Consider the following 20,278-nt stretch of genomic DNA (forward strand, 5'->3'; position numbering starts at 1 on the left):
GTGCACTTGTACTGTGTATAGGGTCAGACTTGTTGGCTCAAATTTTAAAACTTTTGCCTGCTAACTCAAGTATGGCACACAAGTATGCTGTGATTTGAATAAAGGCTTGAATCCTAAGTGGGGAACTGGTGTACCTATTGCCATCAACTTGATGCCAACTCATAGTAACCCAGTGTACAAGAGAACACTGCCTGGTACTGCGCCATTCTCTTGTCTTCGCTTTGAGCCCAGTTTCAGCTACTGTGTCAACCCATCTCCTTGAGAGTCTACCTTTTTTGCTGACCCTCTACCAAGCATGATGTCAGTCTCCAGGGACTAGCCCCCCTACCATCATATGTCCAAAATATGTGTTGCCCTTTAAGCACAGTAATCTGTCCTGTAGTTTGAAGGTTGTAACCTTTATGGAAATAGACTGCCCCATTTTCCAGGAGGTTCCAACTGCTGGTCTGTTAGCACTCAGGCACCTATCCACTGCACCAACTGGTGTTACCAGGAAAACAACCAATAGCTTTCACACAGGCTGGTGAAACAGGAATGATTAAAAGAGGTGCCATTAGCTCAGGAGCCTGGTCCTTCATACTGTAGATTTCCTTAGGTAGCTTAGCACAGTGCAATGCTTAAATGCAGTTTTAAGGGTAAAGGCAGTTTTTCTTCTAAGTTTTGGGTGGGGCCCCAACAATTCTCTATTTCTGGGATTTACTCATGAATGAAACAGATCTTGGCCTTTTATATTCTAGCATGCTGACAAAAAACAATGATTTATAGATCATGCTAGAAAAGTTAAAATTACTTGAAAAAGGAGTAAGATTTCCTCATGGGGTAGCAGTGTTTAAGGATGCAGGTTGCAATGCCATGTATTTGCATGAGTATCTCGGTTATTTACTTGCTGAAGGACCCTTAACTATGCCTCCACCCATTCTGTTTTGGTAATACGAAGACACACAATATACCCATTTCTGACCTTAAGCATCTCCTCTTTCTAAATTACATTTACAGAACTAAATCCAGAAATACTTTGTTCCAAATCCAACTAGTTCCATCATCCTCCTCTTATAATCAATTGACAAATCTCTACAAATTTCAACATAAGCTTTACTCACAATTATGCAATTCAAACAGGTGAGCACAGATGAACATTCATTCAGAATTTTAAGGTTGCTTAACTGAAAACAAAGAATTTTTAAACACTGCGCATTCTACTTCTCACCTTTATGTATAACTTAAGAAACAGTTCTGACAAACAACATACTTGTTAATAGTTTGTGACCCTCTAGGGTAGTGGCTTGAATCTTGTGAATACTTAAATCTAGACTCAGTGTTGGTTCATGATCCAAATTCACAAAATTTGATGTTACTCTAAAACACTTTCTCTTGATACAACCAGACTCCATGTTTCCTTTCCATGTCTGTAAAATGAAAAGTTCCTTTTTCTGGGCTTTTCACCACCAGCACTTCACACCAGACAAATAATCCTCTTGGTACTAGGTCCTAGAAAAGGAAAAACATTTGAGATTTACCGCAATTATCAACATTACAACAGCTCATTTAAAATAAATTTTATGTACTGTTCTTGCAAAGACCCATCTCAGAAGCCAGATCCGTGTTGTTTTTTCAACAGAAATTCAGGTTCGGGATAGGATCATCATAGATGAGACCAAGGATACATAACTGACCAATTCTTACTAATCAAGAAACCTGTACTCACAGGAAGTTACTTAGGAAGGAATGTCACAACAAACTGGCCTTCCTTCAATGAGCAGACAGCAACCATTCACTGTTGGCAGAAAGAGAAAAAAAAATTCTAGTAGTTTTTTTTTGTACAAGATGGTTTATAAAATAACAGAACCCTTCCAACTATAAAATGCAAACAAAAATTTCTGCATATTGGCCTCATCTCAGAAGCCGAATCCGTATATACTTTTCTTCAGGTAATCAGCTTCGGGATAGATTTCATCATTGATTAGACCAATCATGCTTACTTATCACACTAAACTATACTTCAGTGATATTTGCCATAAACCAAAGCAGCCTGTAAGGTGAAAGCGTTGAAAAATTTGGAAAGCACACAAGTTACTCAAAGATGAAGCTGCCATTATCAACTCCCAGGATACTTCCAAAACGACAAAAATTTCATTTAATCGACATATGGATTAAGCATACATTATACCTAATTATAAATTATTACTAGTTGTACACATACCTGCTAAGATTGTCAGGTTTTAAACAAGGAATTTTCCAGTAAATACTCTTTCAGATGTCTTGGAATTTTTCTTTGTATCTATAAATGGAAGCAAATGTCAAAACATGAATCATTTCCTATTTCTGTAAATCAACAAGTTTCCTCCCTTTGTTTAAAAGGCTACCAAGAGCCCGGGAAACCTTACCTTGACATCTCCACACAGCAGATTCGATATACCAGTAGACACTGTCCTTGTTCTGCGGGGGCGCGGGGAGCTCGGTATCTAAGATTAAGCATACTCATACAATGTCACACCTCGATTTCCAGTGTTAAAATGTTCCCCCCATTAGTCCTAATTACACATAAGGCTACCAGGGGCACAATACGAATAGCTCATACAGGGACAAAATCGCCTATTTTTAAATAACCGTTTTATTTGCCAAGGGAGAAATGGCATTCGCCACACAATAAAACCGGTCAGGCGCTGGACTACTAGACAAGAGATTGGCGGTTCAAACATGAAGAGACCTGTCGATCTACTTCGGAAAGTCAGTCTTGAAAACCCTATGTAGTTCTACACACCTTGGGTCGCCATGAGTCGAAATAGACTTGCCAGCAAACAGTCTGGAAATTTGGACGTAGTTCTGTGCCGCTCAGAGTCAGTCCAGCCTGCAGTAGGAATCCAGTTTCCAGGCCGCGTTTGGCAGATTAGGGGCCTCCTCACGCCTAAGCGTGCAGCCACCACAACTCAATCTTAGCACACGTGGCGGCGGTCCGGCTGCGCTTTTCCCACCAAAAAGATTTCGACATACAGTACTCCACGTTCATATCTCTAAAACGCCTCACAGTACTGCAGCCTCAGCCTCCTCCCTCACTCAGCAACTCGACCGCGACAACCACTCACCAGCCACACAACCACAATCTTCAGAATCCCGACGTAAAAGACCGGGCTTCGCCCCCAGCAGTCCCTTATATAGCCTTCTCCGAAAGTCAGAACGAGGCTGCCCCTCCCTCTCGCTTCTATTGGCCGCGGAGGAAGACGGGGGCGGGACCGTTTCCAGAGGCAAGCATGCGGGAGCGCGCGCGGCGGCTCTTTTTCTCGGAGACCCGGCCGCGCGCAGGCGTGCCGGAGCATGGTGTACGCGCTGTCCCCCCGCCCCTTCTCCGGCACGCTGAAGCCTGTAGCTTCCGAGTCTGGCGAGTGACTCGTCCCTACGTGGCGCGGGAGTGGCGCTAGAATTCAAACAGCAGTAGTTGGAGGCGATGCTGCCGCCAGCGCCAAGCCAAGTCCTTCCAGGACTGATTGGGCGGCCCAGGAGTTTTGCAGTGCAGGGCGGCCTTATTTATGATCGACTAGAGAAGCCGAGCTGGCTGGCTGTCGCCGGTGGATGTTGACGCCCAGCGGACGCCGCCGAAGGAACGGGAGAGAGCTGGAAAGAGAAATTGGCGGGCACAAACGCTCTGGTAAAATTTGTGTGAAGGCGCCGTTATTTATCCTCCGGTCAGCAGCGAAAATACTTCACCTTTCCGGAAGGCAGCCCCGCCGCGCGGCATGCGTCCCAAGCCAACCCCCGGGCGGGCAGCAAGGTTCAATTGGGGCACACCCTGCTCGCGTTTTTTGACGCTTTGTTGTGCCAGGCACAGTTCTAAGCACTCCATAATCATCCCATATAATTCTCACTGAGACAACAAACCTGACAGGTAAATATTTCGTTTGGCAGAGGAGAAAACTGAGGGCTAAAACAGTTAAATGATTGGCCTAAAGTCACATAACTGGAAAGCTTTGTTATTTTTGATTTGTTTGTAATAAATTAGTTATAGTTAGTACGCAAGAAAAATTAATTTGAAAAGTATCCGAGAATACTGTATCCTAACGAGAAACTTATATTCAAAAGCAACTATTAATTGGTATATGGGAGTGAATATGCATACACACACACACACACACACACACACACACACACGACTTGTCAACATTTCAGCATTTGAAAATTCAAGTCTCGGCTTCATAGCGCTTGTTCCTAATTAAAATTATTTAATTAATATTAATTACTAGTTAGAATTACTAATGTATTTCTGTTTTTTGCTGTCTTCCCTGCTAGAGCGTGTGTGGGAACACAACTGATGTTCTGCACCACTTTTTCTCCTTGGCTTAGAACAGTAGGTGCCCTCGAGTGGGTTCCGACTCATAGAGACCCTATGTATAACCGAACTAAATGTTGCCCAGTCTATTGCCATCCTGTACCAAACATGATGTCCTTCTCCAGGGACTGGTCCCTTCTAATAATATGTCCAAAGTAAGTGAGAAAAAGTCTGGACATCTTCACTTCTAAGGAGCATTCTGGCTGTACTTCCAAGAACAGTGCCTGCATGAAACAGGTTGTACTGAATGGATGAACATATGTGGTGGCCTTTTAGAGAATTACAATGAAGTCCAAACGTCAGATTTAAAGGAATAGTGAAAAGCAAGTTTCTGTAACAGGAACCAATGCCATAAAAAGTATTTACTTGGCTGGACATTATGTAGATATTTTATATTGCTTTGTAATGTACAATGTAAATTTGTGTGTTGCTCAGAGTAAGAAAAGAAAAACAGTGCAAAAGGACATAAAAAGAAAAGTATAAGTTCTTTTCCACATCCCTGGGAATCTTCTTCCCAATTCTACTCTCCAGTAGTAACCACTATTAACAGTTTTTGAAATTTTTATGTATGTACAAATATATGTAGTTATTTTTTCACATATAAATAGGATCTACATACTCTTCTGTAACTTTTCTTTTTCCCTTGTAAATATTATAGACATCTTTCTCCTGCGGAGTGTCTGGTGGGTTTGAACTACCGATCTTTCAGTTAGCAGCTGAGTGCTTAACCACGGAGCCACCAGGGCTCCTTATTAGTACATGTAGATGACTTTATTCTTTTTTTTACAAAAGGAGCCTTGGTAGTGCAATGGTTAACTGAAAAGTTGGCAGTTCAAACCCATCCAGCAGCTCCGAGGGAGAAAGACCTGACGATCTGCTTCAGTAAACATTACAGCCAAGAAAACCCAATGAGGCAGTTCTGCTCTGTCACATGGGGTCTCTATGAGTTAGAATTGACTCCGTGGCATACAACAACGTTCTTTTTTACAGTATGCATAGTATTTGGTTGGATGTATCATAATTTATTTAATCAGTTATTTCCAAATTTTCACTGTTTCAAACAGAACAGTGCTAAAGTGAATTGTAGATATATCATAGTGTGATGGTGTGAATATATCTGCAAGATACATTCTAGAAGTGGGTCAAAGGTCATGTGCACTTAAATTTGTGTAGAGATTTGCTTAATTGTTTCCCTCCTTCCCTCGACTCCCACAAAAAGATTGTATGTTGTGCTATTTTGAAGTACATTTTGATAACTGAAAAACATGTTGTTGTTAGGTGCTGTCGAGTTGGTTCCGACTCATAGCGACCCTATGTACGACAGAATGAAACACTGCCCAGTCCTGTGTCATCCTCACAATTGCTGTTATGCTTGAGCCCCTCCTTGCAGCCACTGTGCCAATCCATCTCATTAAGGGTCTTCCTCTTTGACTGACCCTCTACCAAGCATGATATCCTTCTCCAGGGTCTGATCCCTCCTGATAACGTGTCCAAAGTACCTAAGATGAAGTTTTGCCATCTTTACGTCTAAGAAGCATTCTAGCTGTACTTCTTCCAAGACAGATTTGTTCATTCTTCTGGCAGTCCATGGTATATTCAATATTCTTTGCCAACACCGTAATTCAAAGGCATTGATTCTTCTTCAGTCTTCCGTATTCATTGTCCAGCTTTCACATGCATATGAGGCGATTAAAAATACCATGGCTTGAGTCAGGCGCACCTTAGTCCTCAAAGTGATATCTTTGCTTTTCAACACTTTAGAAGAAGACTTTTGCAGCATATTTGCCCAGTGCGATACATTGTGTGATTTCTTGACTGCTGCTTCCATGGGCATTGATTGTGGATCCAAGTAAAATGAAGTTCTTGACAACTTCAGTTTTTTCTCTGTTTATCATGATTTTGCTTATTGGTCCAGTTGTGAAGATTTATGTTTTCTTTATGTTGAGGTGCAATACATACTGGAGGCTGTAGTCTTTGATTTTCATCAGTAAGAGCTTCAAGCTTTCTTCAGTTTCAGCAAGCAGGGTTGTGTCATCTGCGTATTGCAGGTTGTTGAGTCTTACTCCAATCCTGATGCCACATTCTTCTTCATATAGTCCAGCTTCTCGGATTGTTTGCTCAGGATTCAGACTGAATAAGTATGGTGAAATGATAAAACCCCTACGCATACTTTTCCTGACTTTAAACCATGCAGTATCCCCTTGTTCTGTTCCGATGACTGCCTCTTGGTCTATGTACAGGTTCCGCATGACCACAATTAAATGTTCTGGGATTTCCATTCTTTGCAGTGTTATCCATTATTTGTTGTGATCCACACAGTCAAATGCCTTTGCATAATCAATAAAACACAGGTAAACATCTTTCTGGTATTCTCTGCTTTCAGCCAGGATCCATCTGACATCAGCAGTGATATCCCTCATTCCATGTCCTCTTCTGAATCCGGGTTGAATTTCTGGCAATTCCCTGTGGATGTACTGCTGAAACCGTTTTTTAATTATCTTCAGCAAAATTTTACTTATGTGTGATATTAATGATACTATTTGATAATTTCTGCATTCTGTTGGATCACCTTTCTTTGTTGTGGGCACAAATATGGATCTCTTCCAGTCAGTTGGTGAGGTAGCTCTCCTCCAGATTTCTTGGCATAGAGGAGTGAGCACTTCCAGTGCTGCATCCATTTGTTGAAACTTCTCAGTTGGTATTTCATCAATTCTTTTTGGTACAGTGACTGTGTATTCCTTCCATCTTCTTTTGATGCTTCCTCTCTTGTTCAATATTTTCCCTGTAGAAAAACATAGGTATTATTATTATGGGATGACAATTATTACATTATTGAAATTGAGAACTATTACTCTCATCGTTGAATCAGTGTTTGCTGTGCTGAAGACTGTCAAAATCACCTGGTCAAAAGGTATATAAAGCAATGATTCCCAGCCTGATTTATCAATTGAATTACCTAGAAAGCTAAAACAAATTTCTGGGCCTCAGTCTGGAACTACTAAAACAGAATCTTCAAAAGTGGGACCCAGGAATCAACATTTTAAATAAGTATCTGGGGTAATGTTGTCCAGTAGTGTCCAGGCATGGACCATTTACTTGAAATTAAGAGAGGCCTGTACCCTGATCCGTGGACTTGGGATGTTTTAGCCTCTACAATTGCATGAGCTCTTTCTTTGATATAAATCTCTCTCTATATATATTTATATACTTTACTGGTTTTGCTTCTCTAGAAAACCCAGCCTAAGACATTTGGTACTGAGAGTGGGGTGCTGCTCTAACAGATACCTCAAATGTGGAAGCGGTTTTGAAACTGTGAATGGATAGAGCAGTGGCAGCAGCAAAGGACCAGCAGCAGCAGAGAACCTGCAGCAGCAGAACCAGGGGACCAGTGCAAGATGGCACTGGAGCCGACCCACGGAATGAGGGAGCTGAGTGCCTGTGCGCAGGAGGCTTCCTGACAGAGTGGGGTGCCTCTGGGCACTTACCGGTGGAGCTACAGAGCTTTGGAATACTTACCCCAGCAGGGCAGATGCGGGCGTGAGGCCCGAGGAGCCGAGAGGCTAAGAAACCAGGAAACAGAAGCAGAAGCTGAAGAGACAAGGGACACAAGAAGCCGAGATACCTGGGTCTCAGGAGGTATGGCCATGACCTCAGGGGTTTCAAAGGGTGGAGCCATGGCCTCTGGTGCTTCTAAGGGTAGAGTCGCCACTCAGATGGTCTGGGAGAATGGTGCGCCTAAAGCCAAGGGAGCAGAGTTGCTGTCCCAGTAGGCTTGGAAGACAGAGCTGAAGCCCAGGCCAAGGGGCCTCCGCTCAGAATCTGGAGAGTGTGGCCAATACCTAGAGTCTAGAGGGCAGGGCCATTGTGTAAATTGTCTCAGAGGACAGAAGATTATTTTCAAAGCCTTGAGGTCTAATATAATGTGTTCTGCTGACTTGCTTGGTGCCTGTTATCCCTTCTTTCCCTCCAGTTTCTCCCGTTTGCAATGGAAATGTCTAGCTTGTGCCTGTTCTGCCATTATACCTTTGGAAGCAGATAACTTGTATTCTAGATTTCACAGATGAAGGGGAATTTTTGGATTTTGGACTTGTAGTTAAGACTTTTGCTATGATATGATGGGGTAGATATGTTTTCCATGTTGCAAGGATGTGATTTTTTGGGGGCCGAAGGGTGGAATGTCATGGATTGAATTATGTCCCCCCAAAAATGTATGTATCAATTTGGCTGGGCCATGATTCCTGGTATTGTGTGATTTTCCTATATGTTGTAAATCGTGCCTCTATGATGTTAATGAGGGAGGATGGGTGGCAGTTGTGTTCGTAAGGCAGGACTCAATCTACAAGATTGGATTGTGTCTTGAGGCAATCTCTTGAAATATAAAAGAAGTGAGCAGAGAGATAGGGGAACCTCATACCATCAAGAAAGCAGTGCCAGGAGCAGATCGCATCCTTTGGACCTGGGGTCCCTTCGCAGAGAAGCTTCTGGTCTGGGGGAACACTGATAAGAAGAAGGCCAACAGAGAGAGAAAGCCTTCCCCTGGAGCTGACGCCCTGAATTTGGACTTTTAGCCTACTTTACTATGAAGAAATGAGTTTCTCTTTGTTAAAGCCATCCACTTGTGGTACTTCTGTTATAGCAGCACTAGATGACTAAAACAGACCAGTAACTTGAAGTTTGCCTCCAAAAATGGAGGGTGCTGAGAGACGGAAGAAAGAGGTGGGCAACTCTACTGTGGTGGCAAAGGAGTATATTAGGGAGACTTACCTATGAGACAGTGGTCCCTGGTGGCCAAAGGACCAAAGCAAATCTTGGCATCCCATGGTGGGAGGGCAGAGGTTTTTTTTCCTTATTCATGTTAACTTGGCTGTTTTTTTTTTTTTTTTTGTGCTTTAAATGAAAGTTTACAGAACAAACTAGCTTCTCATTAAGCAGTTAATACACATTGTTTTGTGACATTGGCACATTGTGACACTGACAACCCCACAGCGTGTCAACACTCTCACTTCTCGACCTTGGGTTCCCTACTACCAGCTTTCCTGTCCACTCCTGCCCTCCAGTCCTTGTCCCTGGGCTGGTGTGCCCCTTTAGTCTCATTTTGTTTTATGGGCCTGACTAATCTTTGGCTGAAGGATGAACCTCAGAAGTGACTTCATTACTTGGAGGTAAAAGGGTGTCCAGGGCCCATACTCTCTGGGTTTCTCCAGTCTCTGTCAGGTCAGTAAGTCTGATCATTTTTGTGAGTTAGTATTTTGTACTATATGTTTCTCTAGGTCTGTCCGGGCCCATCTATTGTGATCCTTGTCAGAGCAATTGGTGGTGGTAGCTGGGCACCATCTAGTTGTGCTGCACTCAGTCTGGTGGATGCCATGATAGTTGTGGTCCATTAGTCCTTTGGACTAATCTTTTCCTGGTATCTTTAGTTGTCTTCATTCTCCATTGCTCCCAAAGGGGTGAGACCAGTGGAGTATCTTAGATGGCTGCTCACAAGCTTTTAAGACCCCAGATGCTACTCACCAAAGTAGAATGTACAACATTTTCTTTATAAATTATGTTATGCCAGTAGAGCTAGGTGTTCCCTGAGACGATGGTCCCCATAACCCTCAGCCCAGTAATTTGGTCCCTCAGGGGGTCTGGATGTGTCCATGGAGCTTCCATGACCTTGCCTTGGACAGGTTATGCTGGCTTCCCTAGGGGAGGGCAGAGGTTTTATAGTGGTGGTGGATAATAGTGGCTCCATGCCAGGGGCTTACATAAGAATGCAAACTGTAGTGAGCTTGTGGACTGCATGAGGGCACTCATGTTCGGCCTTGCGAAGCCTGTTTCTCCTTCAAGTAGGAATATAACACAAGCCACAAATGCAAACTACATATGTAATTTTAAATTTGCTAATAAAATAAACCAAACCTCTTGCCATCAAGTCAATTCTGACTCATAGCAACTCTATAGGGCAGAGCAGAATGGCCCCATAGAGTTTCCAAGGAGTGCCTGGTGGATTTGAACTGCTGACCTTTTTTGATTAGCAGACATGGTCCTAACCACTACACCACCAGGGTTTCCAAATTAGCTAACAGCAATATTTGAAAAAAGTAAAAAGAATCAGAGGAAATTAATTTACTAATAAAAGACCCCTGGTTGACCAAGCAGTTTTTGATAGGCTGCTAACCTAAAGGCTAGCAGTTCAAACCCACCCTGCTTCTGTAAAAATAAACCAAAACCAAACCAAACGTGTTGCTGTTGAGTGGATTCCAACTTATTGCAACCCCATTTGTTACAGAGTAGAACTGCACCATAGGGTTTTCTTGGCTGTAATCTTTATGGATTACATTTAGATTAGTAGTCAAGCACAAATCATTAGGTTTGTGACACCAAACGCTATGGAGCATTTCTACTCTGTAACACATGGAGCCACCATGATTTGATTTTATATTGTTATTTAACCCAGTATAACAAAAATATTTTCATTTGAACATATAATCAATATAAAAATTATTGATATTATTGCTTTTTTTTTGTACTCAGTCTTTGAAATCAATGTGTATCTTACACTTAGATCACTTTGCAATTTGGGCTAACCACATTTTAAGTGTTCAATTGTCACATGTGGCTGGTGGTTACTGTATTGGACGGCACAGGTCTAGGGTGATTCATATACACATAAAAGTTCAAGGACCGCTGTTTTAGAGTGAGTACTGCATCACCGTTGCTATTGAGTAGATTCTGACTCATAACGATTCTATAGGACAGAGTAGAACTGCTCCATAGGGTTTCCAAGGCTAAAGTCTTTACAGAAGCGGAATGCCCCATCTTTCTCCCACAGAGCTGCTGGTAGGTTCAAACTGTCAACCTTTTGGTTAGCATCTGAGTGCTTTAACCACTGTGCCGCCCAAAACCCAAAGCCGTTGCCATAGAGTCGATTCTGACTCAGCGATCCTATAGGACAGAGTAGAACTGCCCCATAGGGTTTCCAAGGAGCGGCTGGTGGATTCAAACTGCCAGCCTTTTGGTTAGCAGCCGAGCTCTTAACCACTGCACTACCAGGGCCCCTTAAATATGTTTTTACCTGACTTTCAAAGCACTTCCAGAGAAATGCCTGGCTTCTGAGACGTCAGACGGGTCTCAGTATTTCACATTTTTATGTCTCCTGTACTTTTCTCCCACTGTAGCACTCATCCCAATTGTAATGTATTAGGTTATAAGTACAACTAGAGGATGACATGGCCAGTGTCTTAGCCACAATTCTGTCCTGAAAGCTAGCATAGTGCCTGGCACTTAGTAGATGCTCAGTAAATAAATGTTGAATGAATGACTAGCTTGACTGAAGTATCAGGTAACGAGAAATTAGGCAGTTGCTGAATGACAATATTACAACCTGATTGTGTTAGGCTTTCAGGCTTATTTCTATAGATTAATGATCTGTAAATTCTTTTGTTCTGTTGATTCACCTTTCTTTGGAATGGGCACAAATATGGATTTCTTCCAGTAGGTTGGCCAGGAAGCTGTCCTCCAAATTTCTTGGCATAGAGGAGTGAGCATCTCCAGTGCTGCATCCATTCATTGAAACATCTCAATTGGTGTTCCGTCAGTTCCTGGAGTCTTATTTTTCGTCAGTGCCTTCAGTACAGCTTGGATTTCTTCCTTCATTTCCTAATCATATGCTACCTCCTGAAATGGGTGAACGTCGACCAATTTTTTTCGGTACAGTACTCTACGTATTCCTTCCATCTGCTTTTGATGTTTCCTGCATCGTTCAATATTTTCCCTGTAGAATCCTTCAATATTGCAACTTGAGACCTTGAATTTTTTCCTCAGTCCTTTCAGGTTGAGAAATGTTGTGTGTGTTCTTTCATTTTGGTTTTCTAACTTCAGGTCTTTGCACATTTTATTATAATACTTTACTTTGTCTTCTTGAACCATCCTTTGAAATCTTCTCTTCAGCTTTTTACTTCATCATTTCTTCCTTTCGCTTTAGCTTCTTGACGCTCAAGAGTAAGTTGCAGAGTCTCTTCTGCCATCCATTTTGGTCTTTTCTTTCTTTCCTGTCTCTTTAAATGAACTTTTGCTTTCTTCATGTATGATGTCCTTGATGTCATTCCACGATTTGTCTGGTCTTCAGTCATTAGTGTTCAGTGTGCCAAATTTGTTCTTTAGATGGTCTCTAAACTCAGGTGGGATAGACTCAAAGATGTATTTTGGTTCTTGTGGACTTGCTCTAAATTTCTTCAGCTTCACTTTGAACTTGCATGTGAGCAATTGATGGTCTATTCCACCGTTGGCCCCTGGCCTTGTTCTGACTGATGACATTGAACTTCTCCATTGTCTCTTTCCCCAGATGTAGTCAGTTTGATTCCTGTGTATTCCATCTGGCGAGGCCCATGTGTATAGTTGCCATTTATGTTGTTGAAAAAAGGTATTTGCAATGAAGAAGTCGTTGGTCTTGCAAAATTATGTTATGTGATCTCTGGCATCATTTCTATCACCAAGGCCGTATTTTCCAACTGCTGATCCTTCTTCTTTGTTTCCAACTTTTGCATTCCAATCACCAGTAATTACCAATGCATCTTGATTGCGTGTTTGATCAATTTCAGACTGCAGAAGTTGGTAAAAATCTTCAGTTCCCTCATCTTTGGCATTAGTGGTTGGTGTATAAATTTGAATAAGAGTTGTATTAACTGGTCTTCCTTGTAGGCGTATGGATATGATCCTATCACTGACAGCGTTGTACTTCAGGATAGATCTTGAAATGTTCTTTTTGATGATGAATGCAGTGCCATTCTTCTTCAAGTTGTCATTCTCAGCATAGTAGACCATATGATTGTCCGATTGAAAATGGCCAATACCAGTCCATTTCATCTCACTAAATGCCTATGATATTGATCTTTACACAGTCCATTTCATTTTTGACGACTTTCAATTTTCCTAGATTCATACTTCATACCTTTCATGTTCCAGTTATTAATGGTTGTCTGCAGCTGTTTCTTCTCATTTTGAGTCATGCCATCTCTGCAGATGAAGGTCCCAAAAGCTTTACTCCATCCACATTATTAAGTTCACTTCTACTTTGAGGAAGCAGCTCTTCCCCAGTTGTATTTTGAGTGCCTTCCAACCTGAGGGGTCATCTTCCGGCACTATATCAGATAATGTTCCACTGCTATTCATAAGGTTTTCACTGCCCAATTTTTTCAGAAGTAGAGCACCAGGTCCTTCTGTCTTAGTCTGGAAGTTCTGCTGAAACCTGTCCATCGTGGGTAACCCTGCTGGTATTGAAATACCAGTGACATAGCTTCCAGCATCACAGCAACACACAGGTCACCACAGTATGACAGACTGACAGATGCATGGGGTAAGGTGATCCAGCAGAATGTGGAAATTATCGAACAATGTCATTAATATCACACACGAGTAAAATTTTGCTGAAGATCATTCAAAAGCAGTTGCAGCAGTATATAAATGGAACTGCGAGAAATTCAAGCCGGATTCAGAAGAGGATGTGGAACAAGGGATATCATTGCTGATGTCACATCCATCTTGGCTGAAAGCAGAGAATACCGGAAAGATGTTTTCTTGTGTTTTATTGACTATGCAAAGGCATTCAACTGTGTGGATCATAACAAATTATGGATAATGCTGCAAAGAATAGGAATTCGAGAACACTTAATTTTGCTCATGTGGAACCTGTACGTAGACCAAGAGGCAGTTGTTTGAACAGAACAAGGGGATACTACATTGTTTAAAGTCAGGAAAGGTGTGTGTCAGTGTTGTATCCTTTCACAATTCTTATTCAGTCTGAATCCTGAGCAAATAATCCCAGAAGCTGGACTCTGTGAAGAAGAATGTGTTATCAGGATTGGAGAAAGACTCATTAACAACCTGCAATATGCAGATGACACGACCTCGCTTGCTGAAAGTGAAGAGGACTTGAAGATCAAAGACTACAGCCTTCAACATAAAGAAACCAAAAATCCTCACAAATGGACCAGTAAGCAACATCATGATAAATGGAGAAAAGATTGAAGTTGTCAAGGATTTCATTTTACTCAAATCCACAATCAATGCCCATGGTGGCAGCGGTCAGCATGCTGCATTGGACAAATCTGTTGCAAAAGACCTCTTTAAAGTGTTGAAAAGCAAAGATGTCACTTTAAGGACTCAGGTGCACCTGACGCAAGCTGTGATATTTTCATTCACTCACATGCGTTCGAAAGCTGGACAATGAACAAAGAAGACTGACGAAGAATTATGGTGTTGGTGAAGAGTATTGAATATACCACTGCCTGCCCTAAGAATGAACAAATCTGTCTTGGAAGAAGTACACCGAGAATGTCTCTTAGAAGCAAGGATGGCGAGACTTCTTAGGTATTTGGACATGTTATCAGGAGGGACCAGTCTCTAGAAAAGGACATCATGCTTGGTAAAGTAGAAGGTCAGCCAAAAAAAGGAAGACCCTCAGTGACATGGATTGACAGAGTGGCTGCAACAATGGGCTGAAACATAGCAACAATTGTTAGGATGGATCAGGACTGGGCAGTGTTTTGGTCTGTTGAGCTTAAGGTCGCTTTTAGTTGGAACCGACTTGAGGGCACCTAACAACAAATTCTTTTGATCACATATAAGATCACTAAAAGTTTTGATTATTTGCTACCACTGTACATTTATTTATGTTTCAATATACAAGAATATTGTCTACATTCTAAAACATACCCAAAATATAAAAGTTCAAAGGAGTAAAACGAAAGTAGAAACTTTAATATTTTTTTTTTCCAACCCAGTGAATCTTCTTGTATGCCTGTGGGTTAAAGGTGTCTACCGAACATTGGAGACCACTGCCTTAGAAAGTAAACAGTCATTAAAGACTTCTGAGTAAGAGCAAAATAATGAATCAAACTGTTTTAGGAAGCGTTTGGGGGAAAGATCGAAAGCACAGTTTAGAAGTGAGTACAATCGTTTAGATGAAATATTATGAGGGATACCACTATAATATTGGCTGTGGAAATGGAAGGCAAGGAAAAGAACAACATGTGGTGAGAACTTGTTATATTCTTGTATGCATTAGATTATGTAATCTTGAAAACAGTCCTGGTATGTATTTTATTTATTTCCTTATTTTTGTGGTAGGATGTACATAACATAAAATTTACCTTTTTAACAATTTTTAAATGTACAATTCAGTGGCATCAAGTACATTCACAGTGTTATGCAACCATAACATTACCACCATCCATTTCCAGAATGTTTTCATCATCTGAAACAGAAATGCTGTACCCATCAAGCAATAACTTCCCATTCCTCCTCCAGCTCCTGGTAACCTCTATTCTACTTTCTGTCTCTATGAATTTGCCTTTTCAAGATATTTCACATAAGTGGGATTATACAATATATGTCCTTTTGTGTCTGACTTATTTCACTTAGCATTATGTTTTCAGTTTTGCTTCATGTTATAGCATGCGTTAGGACGTCATTCCCTTATGGTCTAGTAATAGTCCATTGTATGTATATACCATATTTTGTGTTATCTATTCATCTGTCGATGGATTGTTTCCACCTTTTGACTATTGTGAATAATGCTGCAACGAACATTGATGTACAAGTGTCTGTTTGTGTTCCTGCTTTCACTTCTTTTGAGTATATACCTAGGAGTGGAATTGATGGGTCATATGGTAATTCATATGGTCATATTGGAGCCTTGGCACAGTGATTAAGAGCTGTGGCTGCTAACCAAAAGGTCAGCAGTTCAAATCTACCAGCCAATCCTTGGAAACCCTATTGGTCAGCTCTACTCTACTCTGTAGGGTTGCTATGAGTCGGAATCAACTCGATGGCACACAACAACAGAACAATGGTAATTCTATGTTTAACTTTTTGAGGAACTGCCAAACTGTTTTCCATAGCTGCTGAACCATTTTACATTCCCACCAGCAATGGCTGTGGGTTCCAGTTTCTCTATATACTCACCAACACTTGTTATTTTCTGTTTGGTTTGGGGAATAGCCATCCTAGTGGATGTGAAGTGCTACCTTTTTGTGGTTATTCTTTGCATTTCTGTAATGACTAATGAAGGAGCCCTGGTGGCTCAGTAGTTAAGTGCTGAACTGCTAACTGAAAGGTCGGTGGTTAAAACCCTGACTGCTAACCAAAAGGTTGGTGGTTTGAACCCACCAGTGGCTCCTAGGAGAAAAGACCTGGTGATCTACTTCCGTAAAGGTTACAGCCTAGGAAACCCTATAGGGCAGTTCTACTCGGTCATATATATAAGAGTCACTATGAGTTGAAATCAACTTAATGGCAAACAACGACTAATGAATTTGATAATTTTTTTATGTGTGTATTGGCCATTTGTATACTTTGGAGAAATGTCTATTCAAGTTCTTTGTCCGTTTTTAAATTGGCATTTTTTGTTTTGTTGTTGTTGAGTGTAGGATTTTTTAATATATTCTGGGTATTATGTCCTAATCACACATATGATCTGCAAATATTTTCTCCCATTCTGTGGGTCATCTTTTCAGTCCCTTGACAATGTCCTTTGATGCATAAAAGTTTCTAATTTTGATGTCCAATTTATCTATTTTTAGTTTTGTTGCCTGTGCTTTTGATGTTATCTTTAAGAAAGCATTGCCAGATCAAAGGTCATGAAGATTTATCTCTATGTTTTCTTCTAAGAGTCTTATAGTTGTAGCTTTTAAATTTAGGTCTTTGATCCATTTTGAGTTTGTTTTTTTTTTTTTTTAAATATGGTGTGAGGTGTGGGTCCAACTTCATTCTTTTGCATGTGGATATCCAGTTTTCCCAGTACTTGTTGTTGAAGAGACTGTCTTTTCCCCATTGAATGATCTTGTCACCTTTGTTGAAAACCAATTAACCATATATACATGAGGGTTTATTTCTGGACTGTCTATTCTGTTCCATTGGTCTACATGTCTATCCTTATGCCCGCACCACATTGTTTTGATTACTTTAGTTTTGGAGTAAGTTTTGAAATAAAGAAATGTGAGTCCTTCAACTTTGTTCTTTTTCAAGATTGTTTTGGATATCTGGGGTTCCTGGAAATTCTATATGAATTTTAGGATGGTGTTATGGATTGAATTGTGTCCCCTTCCAAAACAGGTGTTAGAATCCTAACCCCTATACCGTGGACATAATCCTATTTACAAATAGGGTTTTCTTTGTTATGTTAATGAGGCCATAACAGTGTAGAGTATGTCCTAAACCGAACCACTTCAGAATTATAAAAAGAGCAGATTAGACACAAATGCATACGCATAGGAGAGAAGACAGATGCCATGTGAGAATCACCAAAAACCAAGGAATGCCCGGGGCTATTGACAAGGAAGGAATCAATATGACTGAGACCTTGATTTAGACTTTTAGCCTACAGGCCTGAGAGAAAACTAATTTCTGTTCTTTAAAGCCACCCACTTATGATATTTGTGTTATAGCAGCACTAGGAAACTAAAACATGGATTTTTCTATTTCTGCAAAAAATGCCACTGGGATTTTGCCAGAGATTGCATTGGATCTGTAAATTGCTTTGGGTACTATTGTCCTTTTAACAATATTAATTCTTCCTATCCATGAATATGGGATGTATTTTTATTTATTTAGGTCTTCTTAATTAATTTTAGCAGTGTTTTGCAGTTTTCAATATACAATTCTTTCACCTCATAGATATCTTATTCTTTTTGACGCTATTGTAAATGCAATTTTTAAAAATTTTCTTTTGGATTGTTTATTGCTTGTGTATAGAAATACAACTGATTTTTGTGTGTTGATCTTTTTATTCTGCAACTTTGCTGAGTTTGTTTATTAGCTCTGACAGTTTAGTTTATATGTGTGTGTTCTTTAGGGTTCTTTACATTTAAGATCATATTATCTGCAAATAGGGTCTCATGGATTGAATTATGTCCCCCCAAAAATGTGTGTATCAGTTTGGCTGGGCTATGATTCCTGGTAGTGTGTGATTTTCCCATGTGTAGTAAATCCTGCCTCTATGATGTTAATGAGGGAGGATGGGCTGCAGTTGTGTTAGTGAGGCAGGACTCAATTTACAAGACTGGATTGTGTCCTGAGGCAATCTCTTGAGATATAAAAGACAGAAGTGAGCAGTGAGACAGGGGGACTTCATACCATCAAGAAAGCAGTGCTGGGAGCAGAGCACGTCCTTTGGACCAGGGTCCCTGCGCAGAGAAGCTCCTAGTCCGGGGGAACACCGAAGAGAAGAAGACCAACAGAGAGAAAAAGCCTTCCCCTGGAGCTGATGCCCTGAATTTGGACTTTTAGCCTATTTTGAGTGTGAGGAAATAAACTTCTCTTTGTTAAAGCCATCCACTTGTGGTATTTCTGTTATAGAAGCACTAGATGACTAAGACATAGGGCTAATTTTACTTCTTCCTTTCCAATTTGACTAGAACTTCCAGTACTGTATTGAACAGGAGTGATGAAAGTGGCATCCTTGATTTGTTCTTGATCTTAAGGAAGAAGTTTTAGTCTTTCACCATTGAGTATAATGTTAACTATGGGTTTTTCATATGCGGCCTCTAATGTTGAGGAAACCGGTATGTATTTTTACCTTATATTAAAGGTGAGGGAAGTGAGGTGTTATGAATTGAGTTGTGTCCCTAAAAAAGGTATGTTGAAGTCCTTACCCCTGTACCTGTAAATATGATCCTGTTTGGAAATAAGGGTATTCTTTTATTTTGAGGCCATACAGGAGTAGGTTGGGTCTTAAATCCAATCCCTCTGAGTAGTGTTTTATAAAGGGGAGTACATACACAGAGAGACAGACACAGAGGAGGATGCCATGTGATGACGGAGGCAGGTGCATTTATAAGCCGCAAAGGAATGCCAAGAATTGCTGGCAGTAACCAAAAACTGGGAAAAAGGCCCAGAGAAGGAATCAACATGGTTGATACTCTGATTTGGACGCTTAGCCTCCAGAACTGTTAGAAAAGTAATTTGTATTCTTTAAAGCCGTTCACTTTGTGGTATTTTGTCATGGCAGCCCTAGGAAAGTAAGACGGAAGGCATAGAGATTTAAGTAAATGAAACTTCCTAAATCTTTCTGACCTGAAGCTCATAATCACATCTCAGAGCATAATATTGCTGTGTTGAAGGAAGAAATGGCAGAATGTGATGATGAACTGTGGGGGAAGAGAGGACAAGGAACGGAGCCAAGAGAATAGCAACTCCATTCACAGGAAGAGGGAACTCAGGTGTTACTGGTTTGGGAGCCAGGAAAAGAAGAAGATTGAGTTTTGGACATGTTAAATTTAGGGTGGAACATTTACTTACATACGTCCAGTGGACCATCAAATGTGTGGAACTGATGCTGAAGAGAAAAGTCAGGGCTAGAGAAGAACCATTTGGCAAGCACAGATGCAGAGGGGATGATTGAAGCCATGTGCACAGATGAGTGTGAAGAGAAAAGAAAAGAGGGCTGACAGGAGTGGCCTGGAATTAGTATCTTAGTATGTGAAATATCCTGTAATAAACAATCTTTGAAAACATTGTCAATACACATAATATAAGGATATGGTTATATAATGAATGGATGAGAAATAAGTTCATTCTCAAAACTTTTGGTTAAATCATGGGAGAAATATGTTTGCCAGGTTAATTATTGTAAGCATAATTAACTTATTCTAAAACAGAAAATGTATCAGCTTAAAAAAAAATCATTAAAGAATCCTATCTCTTAATGTAATGTTCTTTTTTCAAGTGTAAATTGAACTTGTTAGTAAATCTAAGTTTGATGGTACGACAGACAACTGGATATCTTGTGAATATTCCCTGAAATAGTAAAGTGTTAACTCCAAGAAACAGTAAAGTTGAATTAGGGGGAGAAAATCTCACGTATGTGGTAATGTCAGAGAGGCAGCTTGATACATGAGTCTGAAGTTCGGGGAGAGGTCAGGGCTTGAGTGTCATTGGCATGAGTAAAGTATTTAAAGCATGACACTGAGATCA

At 40.7% G+C, this 20,278-nt stretch overlaps 1 long non-coding RNA gene and 2 other non-coding genes across 4 annotated transcripts; all 3 read right to left on the bottom strand.

The window, feature by feature from the left end:
• Positions 1-1,072: 1,072 nt before the first annotated feature.
• On the bottom strand, positions 1,073-3,152 carry LOC111822888 (uncharacterized). 2 transcript variants are annotated; one of them, XR_002825976.1, is made up of 5 exons: positions 2,762-3,152; positions 2,385-2,462; positions 2,201-2,278; positions 1,706-1,774; positions 1,073-1,488 (listed from the first exon to the last, which is right to left on the bottom strand). It is a non-coding gene; the product is annotated as an uncharacterized LOC111822888 (long non-coding RNA). The 2 variants fall into 2 exon arrangements; XR_002825977.1 differs by having other exon boundaries at positions 3,084-3,121.
• LOC111822892 (small nucleolar RNA SNORD50) lies at positions 1,583-1,651 on the bottom strand. Its single transcript, XR_002825981.1, has one exon. It is a non-coding gene; the product is annotated as a small nucleolar RNA SNORD50 (small nucleolar RNA).
• On the bottom strand, positions 1,893-1,962 carry LOC111822893 (small nucleolar RNA SNORD50). The gene has a single exon (XR_002825982.1). It is a non-coding gene; the product is annotated as a small nucleolar RNA SNORD50 (small nucleolar RNA).
• Positions 3,153-20,278: the final 17,126 nt, after the last annotated feature.

Source organism: Trichechus manatus, unplaced genomic scaffold, assembly GCF_000243295.1.
Source record: "Trichechus manatus latirostris isolate Lorelei unplaced genomic scaffold, TriManLat1.0 scaffold00226, whole genome shotgun sequence".
Classification (NCBI taxonomy): Eukaryota; Metazoa; Chordata; class Mammalia; order Sirenia; family Trichechidae; genus Trichechus; species Trichechus manatus.